This window comes from Drosophila willistoni, unplaced genomic scaffold (genome assembly GCF_018902025.1).
Source record: "Drosophila willistoni isolate 14030-0811.24 unplaced genomic scaffold, UCI_dwil_1.1 Seg285, whole genome shotgun sequence".
Classification (NCBI taxonomy): Eukaryota; Metazoa; Arthropoda; class Insecta; order Diptera; family Drosophilidae; genus Drosophila; species Drosophila willistoni.
The window spans coordinates 77,294-84,485 of record NW_025814241.1 but is presented as its reverse complement, the minus strand read 5'-3'; the positions used below and the strand labels follow the sequence as shown (position 1 = coordinate 84,485).

The following is a 7,192-nucleotide window of genomic DNA, read 5'->3' as shown; positions in this document are numbered from 1 at the left end:
GACTAAGCTTGTCATGCTGATCAAGAATATATATACTTTATGGGGTCGGAAACGTCTCCTTCTGTGCGTTACAAACATTTGACCAATTTTATAATACCCTCTGTGAGGGTATAAAAAGACTAGAGCAAGACAGATACATTGTGTGTTTGTAGTATTTGTTGATTCTGTTCAGTTGCTGTTTGCATATGTACATCAGACAGGCAAAAGGACCAAGGGCTGGAAGGGCATTCTGTTGTCGGGTTGTTACTGTTTTACATGAGGCATTGTCTCATCCATCAGTTTAATTAGTTGGCCATGCTTTTACTTTTAGCATTTCCCTTTTTCCTTTTGGTGGGCCCCCTCCAAAGAATATAATAAATGTTTGTATTTTGTTAGTATATTCAACCTGATGAGACAAACTTCTGCGAGGTTTGGCATTAAAGTTTTGTAGGAATCTATAATAAAAAATTTGGGCAAAATTCATTTTATCCAAATATTTTACTGCCACATTTTAGCCCAGACATTTGACATTCCTTTTGGTTTCATTTTTTTTTCAATAACAATTTAGAATTGCCTGTTGTGCAGTTTCAACCTGTGTTTCGTTTTTGTTGCACAAAACAATTGAAAATAGTTTTTGCTTTTTATAAAATTGAAAAATTGTGCCACTCCCACTTATAAATTGTACAGAAAGCCACTCTGCTAATTGCTTTTTCCCCAATACACTAACCCATTTGGAGGTACATTGACTTTTATACTTCTAATATGATTGCATTTTTCATTTCAGGTAAAATGCCGAATTCATATGAAACCATACGAATTTTGCGCTTGCACAAACCTGCTCGTGTGGCCAATAGAACATTTCTCAACTTTCTTCGGGAATTCCGTTCAACGAATACCCAGCTTGATCTGAATACATCCATTCGTCGGGGTACAAACATCTGGCAAACGATGAATAATACCGAACGAAGCAAGTATGACTATACAATGCCAAGCAAAAGCCGAGAAGCCACTGCTCTCTAGGATAATGCCGACATGTGCTGTAACAAGAAAATGAAGAGAAAGTCCCCTAAGCGTAAACCAGCTTGTCGCAGGAAGCGCAAGGCCTGTCGCCCCAAGCGTAGAAACCCATGCGCCAAAAAGCGTGTCAAGTGCAGCAAACCCGTCCCGTTATGAATAATGGGTATCTGAATTTCGTTCGATCGTTCCGCAAGAAACATTGTGGTCTAAAGCCACAGGAATTGATAAAAATAGCCGCGCGTGCCTGGTGCAGTTTATCGGAAGATAAGAAGAATCGTTATCGTCGCATGGCAAGAAACAAACCTAATAACCTATTTGAAAGCATTTAATTAGAACTTCTTTTTTTGCAGGCCTGCAAGGTAACGAAGAGCTTTCGGCATAAACATCCCCGTGTTTGCACCGGGAAGTAAGATGTCCAAAGTTATGCCGAGCTGTATCCATCCTCCAAATCGTAGTCGTGTGTGTGTTCATGTTTCCCCCCAAAAAAACAGTAACTGCTGCTTACCATGTAATGTAATAATTTAATCTTGTAACGAATGTAATAGTGTGTACATTTTAAGTAATTACAAGTACAAATTTAAAAATAAAACTGCATTAATTTTATTTTTTGAACCAATTGGAAAAAGACATGGGTCACTCGCACATTATTTTTTTACATCTTAAATGGCTCACAGCACTCCATTTACGAACCTCTTCTAGTAGTACAAAACATGAATTGTTGAATAAATGTTGGAGAAAGAGTTCAAACGTTCAAACTAGTTTCTTAATCTATATAGCAAATTTAATGATGCTTCCAATTTGTTATTAGGAAAAACGAATGTTTAGATTACGACATTTTTTAAATTTAAGTCAAACTTTGCATTAACCTTTTTGTGGTGCCTTTGAAATAATCTTTTTTTGAACATTGACCTCGACAAATGCAAGGTTTGTCTTTAATATTAGTTCATAGAAAGTTTCTTATAAGCTTTAGCCCGAATGATACCCGGAAAGATGCCTATTCCTTGAATATGTTTTCTAAAAATGGTTTTTAGGTGTTCAAGAGAACAAAGCTATTTAGTTAAACATTTTAGATCTGTATACATAACTTTGACTTGTAAAGCCACATCAAAATTATATGCTGGATTTCTGAGTTTTAAAAGATTTCGGGTTTTTCTAAAGTATGTGAAGTAAAGTATGTGTTTGTTGCATAATGAATCATTTCCTGCCTTTTGTAATTTTGTGAATTTTTAAAAATTTTTTTAAAAACTTTGAGATAAAAAAAAACTTTTCGATTTTTCAGTTTCTCTATGGAATACAATTACTTTTTAAAAATTATATAGAGGAAATTAGTAAAGATGAACTATTTCTACTAGCCGAAAACCAAAATCGAAAATATGAAAAAGCGTTAATTTGTTTCGATTGTTGTACATTAAACATATGTAATTTAAAAGAACATTTGATGTCCATTAAAAACGACTGCAAAAATGTTTGAAATTCAAGATAAAAACAAAGAAAAAAAAAACAAATCTATACAAATAAAATGAATGCAATTTTAGCAAATTTTTTTCGACTGCTACGACTAGTATCTTTTTATATTATTTGTCCGCCATTTCAAATCAATCAAGTCCCTGATACGTATGTGTGTGTGTGTACTGTAGTGATGTACATGTGCACGTGTAGTTGTTAGCTGCCTAATTTTTCTACGTTGCAAAGGATAACACAAGTGTATGCTAAAGATCGGGGTCGTGCACTTCTAGCGTTGCTCTTGCTTAGCTCGTCGGATGAGGGGGGGTTCTGTCCTACTCTAGGCATACGCACTGATCATACAGAAAAAATATAAGTGCACCATCAGAAACTAAAAGGATGTAAAAAGCAAAATATTTGACCAGATCGGGATACTTTTAATTGTGCGGACACCTTCTCTGCAGATTAGCTAAAGGTGTTGTTCGCTAACCCTTTATGTACCCACCCTACCTTGGCAAACTATTGGGTTTAATTGATTGCCCCTTTACAGACTCTTAAATGATCTTAGACGATTTGTAACGGCAGCATAGTCATGGATTCAGGCGACGGACTCCTCAATGAATTAGTTTACACCAACATGACGAAATTTCAAGTTACGGGTTTAATTCCAAACAAAAGGGTTTTCATGACTTAATATTCTAAGAAATTACAAAATAAAGATGTGTAAAAAGATATAGCAAAATAAATTTAAATACGATATAGAGCAAATATAGATTCAAAAATTCATAGTAATTCAAAAGAGATTTGGGTTATGTGTCCGCGTGTGCCAGTTGGCAATGAAACAAAGATTTATATATGTATATACATGTGTGTGTTAACTCACGATTTATCCAACGGCAAAATGCAACAAAGCCAATCTCAGGGCCTTACATACCCATTAGGTTTTCTACTAAGGAAAACGTATTTTACTTTACCAAATAGGGACTTAATTTTAATAATAGTATTTTAAGTTTCGTTACGTTACTTAAACTAATAATTCATTTAAATTTCTTTTAGTTCAGCAAAAATTTACGTTAATAAAAGAAGAAAAAAAAAGTATGAAAAGGTGTTGCCGTGGTGCAACAAAAAAAAGTAGTATCCAAACCAAAGGGCTGCTACGCCATACTTTGCGTACAGATGAAACAAGAAAAGGTAGCAGAACTACTACTATTTATTTATTTATTTATTTATTTATTTACGTCAACTAACACAGCAGTCGACGAAAAAGCTTAAGCTAAAGACAGATAGTAATTAAATGAAGAAGGTAGCTTAGCTTTATACACAACTAAACATCCCCGGCCCGGTGGAGGTGTTTTGTTTACACAAGGTGCCAGCTATGCCCCGATTCACAGCCAATGTGGCCAGGGATGAGTTGCAGCCAATCCAAGTCCAGAATATTTTCATTGGTTTCGCTGTAGATGATTAAAAAGTATAGCGCGAAGAGAAGTGACAGAAAGATGAGGAGAGATAAGGTGAGAAAGGTTGTTAAAAGATTGGCAAAGAACACGAAGAGGTTCGTGAAGAGAGTAGTTAGTCAGACATCTACTAAGGTGAATAGGAAAAAAGTTTCTGGTCCGACGTGAGGGAACACAAAAATACAGCGTATCTAGTAAATTGGTAGAAATGACTTCGCCGTTGACTAGTTTATGGAGAAAGAGAATGCCAAAAACAAGCCTACGGTTATAAAGTGAAGGAAGATTAATAAGAAGAAGTCTATCAGAATAAGAAGGTAGGCGAAGACCCGGGTCCCAATTTAGACCGCGTAGCGCAAACTTAAGGAATTGCTTCTGTACTGATTCAATACTACGCTGGTGAACATCATATTGCGGGTTCCACACTGGCGAGCAATATTCTAGAGTAGGGCGAACTAACGAAGTGTATAAAACCTTTGTTACATAGGGATCATCAAATTCTTTGGCCCAACGTTTAATGAAGCCGAGAAGGCAGCTTGCTCTGTTGACAATTGAAGAAATATGAACATTAAATGAAAGTTTAGGGTCAAACATAACGCCTAAGTCTTTGAATGATGGAACACAATCTAACAGAACAGACTAAATAGAGTAATGAGCTAGGAGCGGAGACAAACGACTGAAAGTCATAAAAGAACACTTAGAGGCATTAAGGTGTAATTTATTAACGTGGCACCAATCACAGAACGCATCGAGATCTGATTGCAAGTACTGTTGGAAAGAAGGATCATTATAGGAATAACAAATCTTGACGTCATCCGCAAACATGAGCACGCGTGAATGCGCCAAGGCCAAAGGCAAATCATTTATAAACAATGTAAATAATAGTGGGCCCAGATGACTGCCTGCCTACACTGCCTACACCTGACGTAACTCGAACAGTTTTAGATATCGAGGAACGAAAAGACACCTTTTGGGTTCTGCCAATAAGATACGACTTTAACCAACCCAATAATTTTGGTAAAAAACCCATGATGTTAAGTTTCGCGAGAAGCAAAGAATGATCAACCGTATCAAAAGCCTTACTGAAGTCAGTATAAATAACATCAGTTTGACACTTTTTACGGAAGCCATGGTGTACAAGGGTAGTCAATTCTAAAAGGTTGGTAAGCGACGAACGACCTTTCATGAAACCATGCTGACAAGGAGAAATAGTGGATCTGGATAGATGTTGAAGAGAAGACGTAATAATTTTCTCAAACAGTTTAGGTATTGCCGAAAGTTTGGCAATGCCACGGTAGTTGGAAACATCCGATTTGCTACCCTTTTTAAAAAGCGGAATAATAAATGACTCCTTCCAAATATCAGGAAATCTACAAGTCTCACTCGATATAAAGAATAACCGAGCTAAAGGCTTAGATAGGGAAATAGAACACATTTTAAGGATGCAACTAGGCATATCATCAGGCCCGGGAACGAAGGAAGACTTCATAGATGACAAGCTAGAGAGAATACAGTCTTCAGTAATACTGGGAAAAAACATACAATTTAAATGTGGGATTGAAAAGGGATAGGGTGTGGGATCCGAAACAGTAGTAGAATATGTCGACTAAAAAAATTTAGCAAACAGATCTGCAATATCTAAATCATTATTAGCAGACTGGTCGTTAAGTCTGAAGGTGGAAGGTAGGACATTAGAGCGTCTTTTGGAATTGACAAAGTTGTAAAATCTTTTGGGGTTATTATAAAATTCAGCCTTACAGCGAACGAGATAATTGTTGTAGCATTGAGTATTTAAGAGACAAAATTGAGATTTGGCTATACAATAATTTGCATAGTCAAGTCGCGAACCAGTTTTTTTAAATCTTTTAAAATATCTCGATTTAATGTTACGAAGATTAGAGAGCCTACGTGTGAACCAGACTGGCGAGCTGGAGACGGTAGAGACATTCACATAAGGAACGCATTTATCAATTAGAGAATTAAGAGCAGAATAGAAAAACTTCACTGCACAATCTATATCGCAGCACTCAAATAGAAACGACCAATCAAAAGAGAAAATAAGGCTGTTAAGAAGATTGAAATTTGTTTTACGAAAACATCTACGACGAGAATTTGAGATGTTTTTAAATAAATTAGTAACGGAATTGTAAGAAATAGTAACTTCAATGGTAGGATGATAAGGATCTTCAGGTTTCACTAGTGGCTGTGTTCGCGATACAGCACTAACAGTGGGATCAGAGACAAAAACAAGATCAAGGATTCTTTTACAACAGTTAAGGAAAGAATTCAACTGATATAGTGGACATTCAAGTAGGCTATCAAGAAAAACATGTTGAGATGAAGGAATTAAGAAAGATAGATTATCATCAACAAGCCAAGAAATATTAGGCAAGTTAAAATCACCTAAAACTATAAGAACATCCCGATCTTTAAGACGACCAAAAATAGTTCGTAAAGCATCAGCATGGTGCACGTAGATCATGATATCAGAAGCTGGAGGAATATAAGAACAAGAGATATATAGGCTAAAGTTAGAACATGTAACTTCGACGCAAATAAACTCAACACCTAAGGGGAGATCAATTGGCACCACACTTGAAGACAGATTCGAGTTTACAGCAATGAGTACTCCACCGCCACGACGACCAACACGATCAAGCGTATAAGAAATAAAATTATTAGAAAGAATTTCATTATCTAGAACAGAGGAGTTAAGCCAAGTTTCAGAGAAAGCTAATATGTCAGCTGAAAAGGTTTGGCTATCACAGAAAAGGTTCGACAGCTTGGTAAGAAGTCCTCTTACATTTTGATAATGAATGCAAAGACTAGACGTTATTAGTTTTTTGAAGCAGAAGATAAAGTAGGAAGGTGGACAGGCAACGGACGAGAGCGCTTATTGGGCGCAAACTCGTGTACAACTAGGCCCTCTGGCCAAAAATTAGGGTCAACCATAGCTGAGAAGTACTCATTTGGTACTGTAATTTTAAAAGAGGAGATTTCGCGAGGCCTAGAAAACTTAAACTTTTGAATTAAAACCTTAGCAGGGCAAATATTACCAATGTAAGCTGCCACAGACGACTCAGAAGTATCTGGAGCAAGCCTAGAAATAAATAATTGTTTGCGATGAGGCACTACAGTTAGTGGAGGCGGAGGAGCATTGGGATCCGCAAGTGATTGAGAGCCGGCATGATCCTGTGATTGATCAGAGTTCCCGTGAGGGATAGATTGAGGTACACCAGGGCTTGTAATGGGTACTTCAATCTGAAAAGAAGAGCATAAAGAGGGACAAGAAGATGGTGTAG

At 36.7% G+C, this 7,192-nt stretch overlaps 1 pseudogene; it reads left to right on the top strand.

Moving 5' to 3' along the window:
- Positions 1–838: 838 nt before the first annotated feature.
- LOC124461249 lies at positions 839–1,573 on the top strand (annotated as a pseudogene).
- Positions 1,574–7,192: the final 5,619 nt, after the last annotated feature.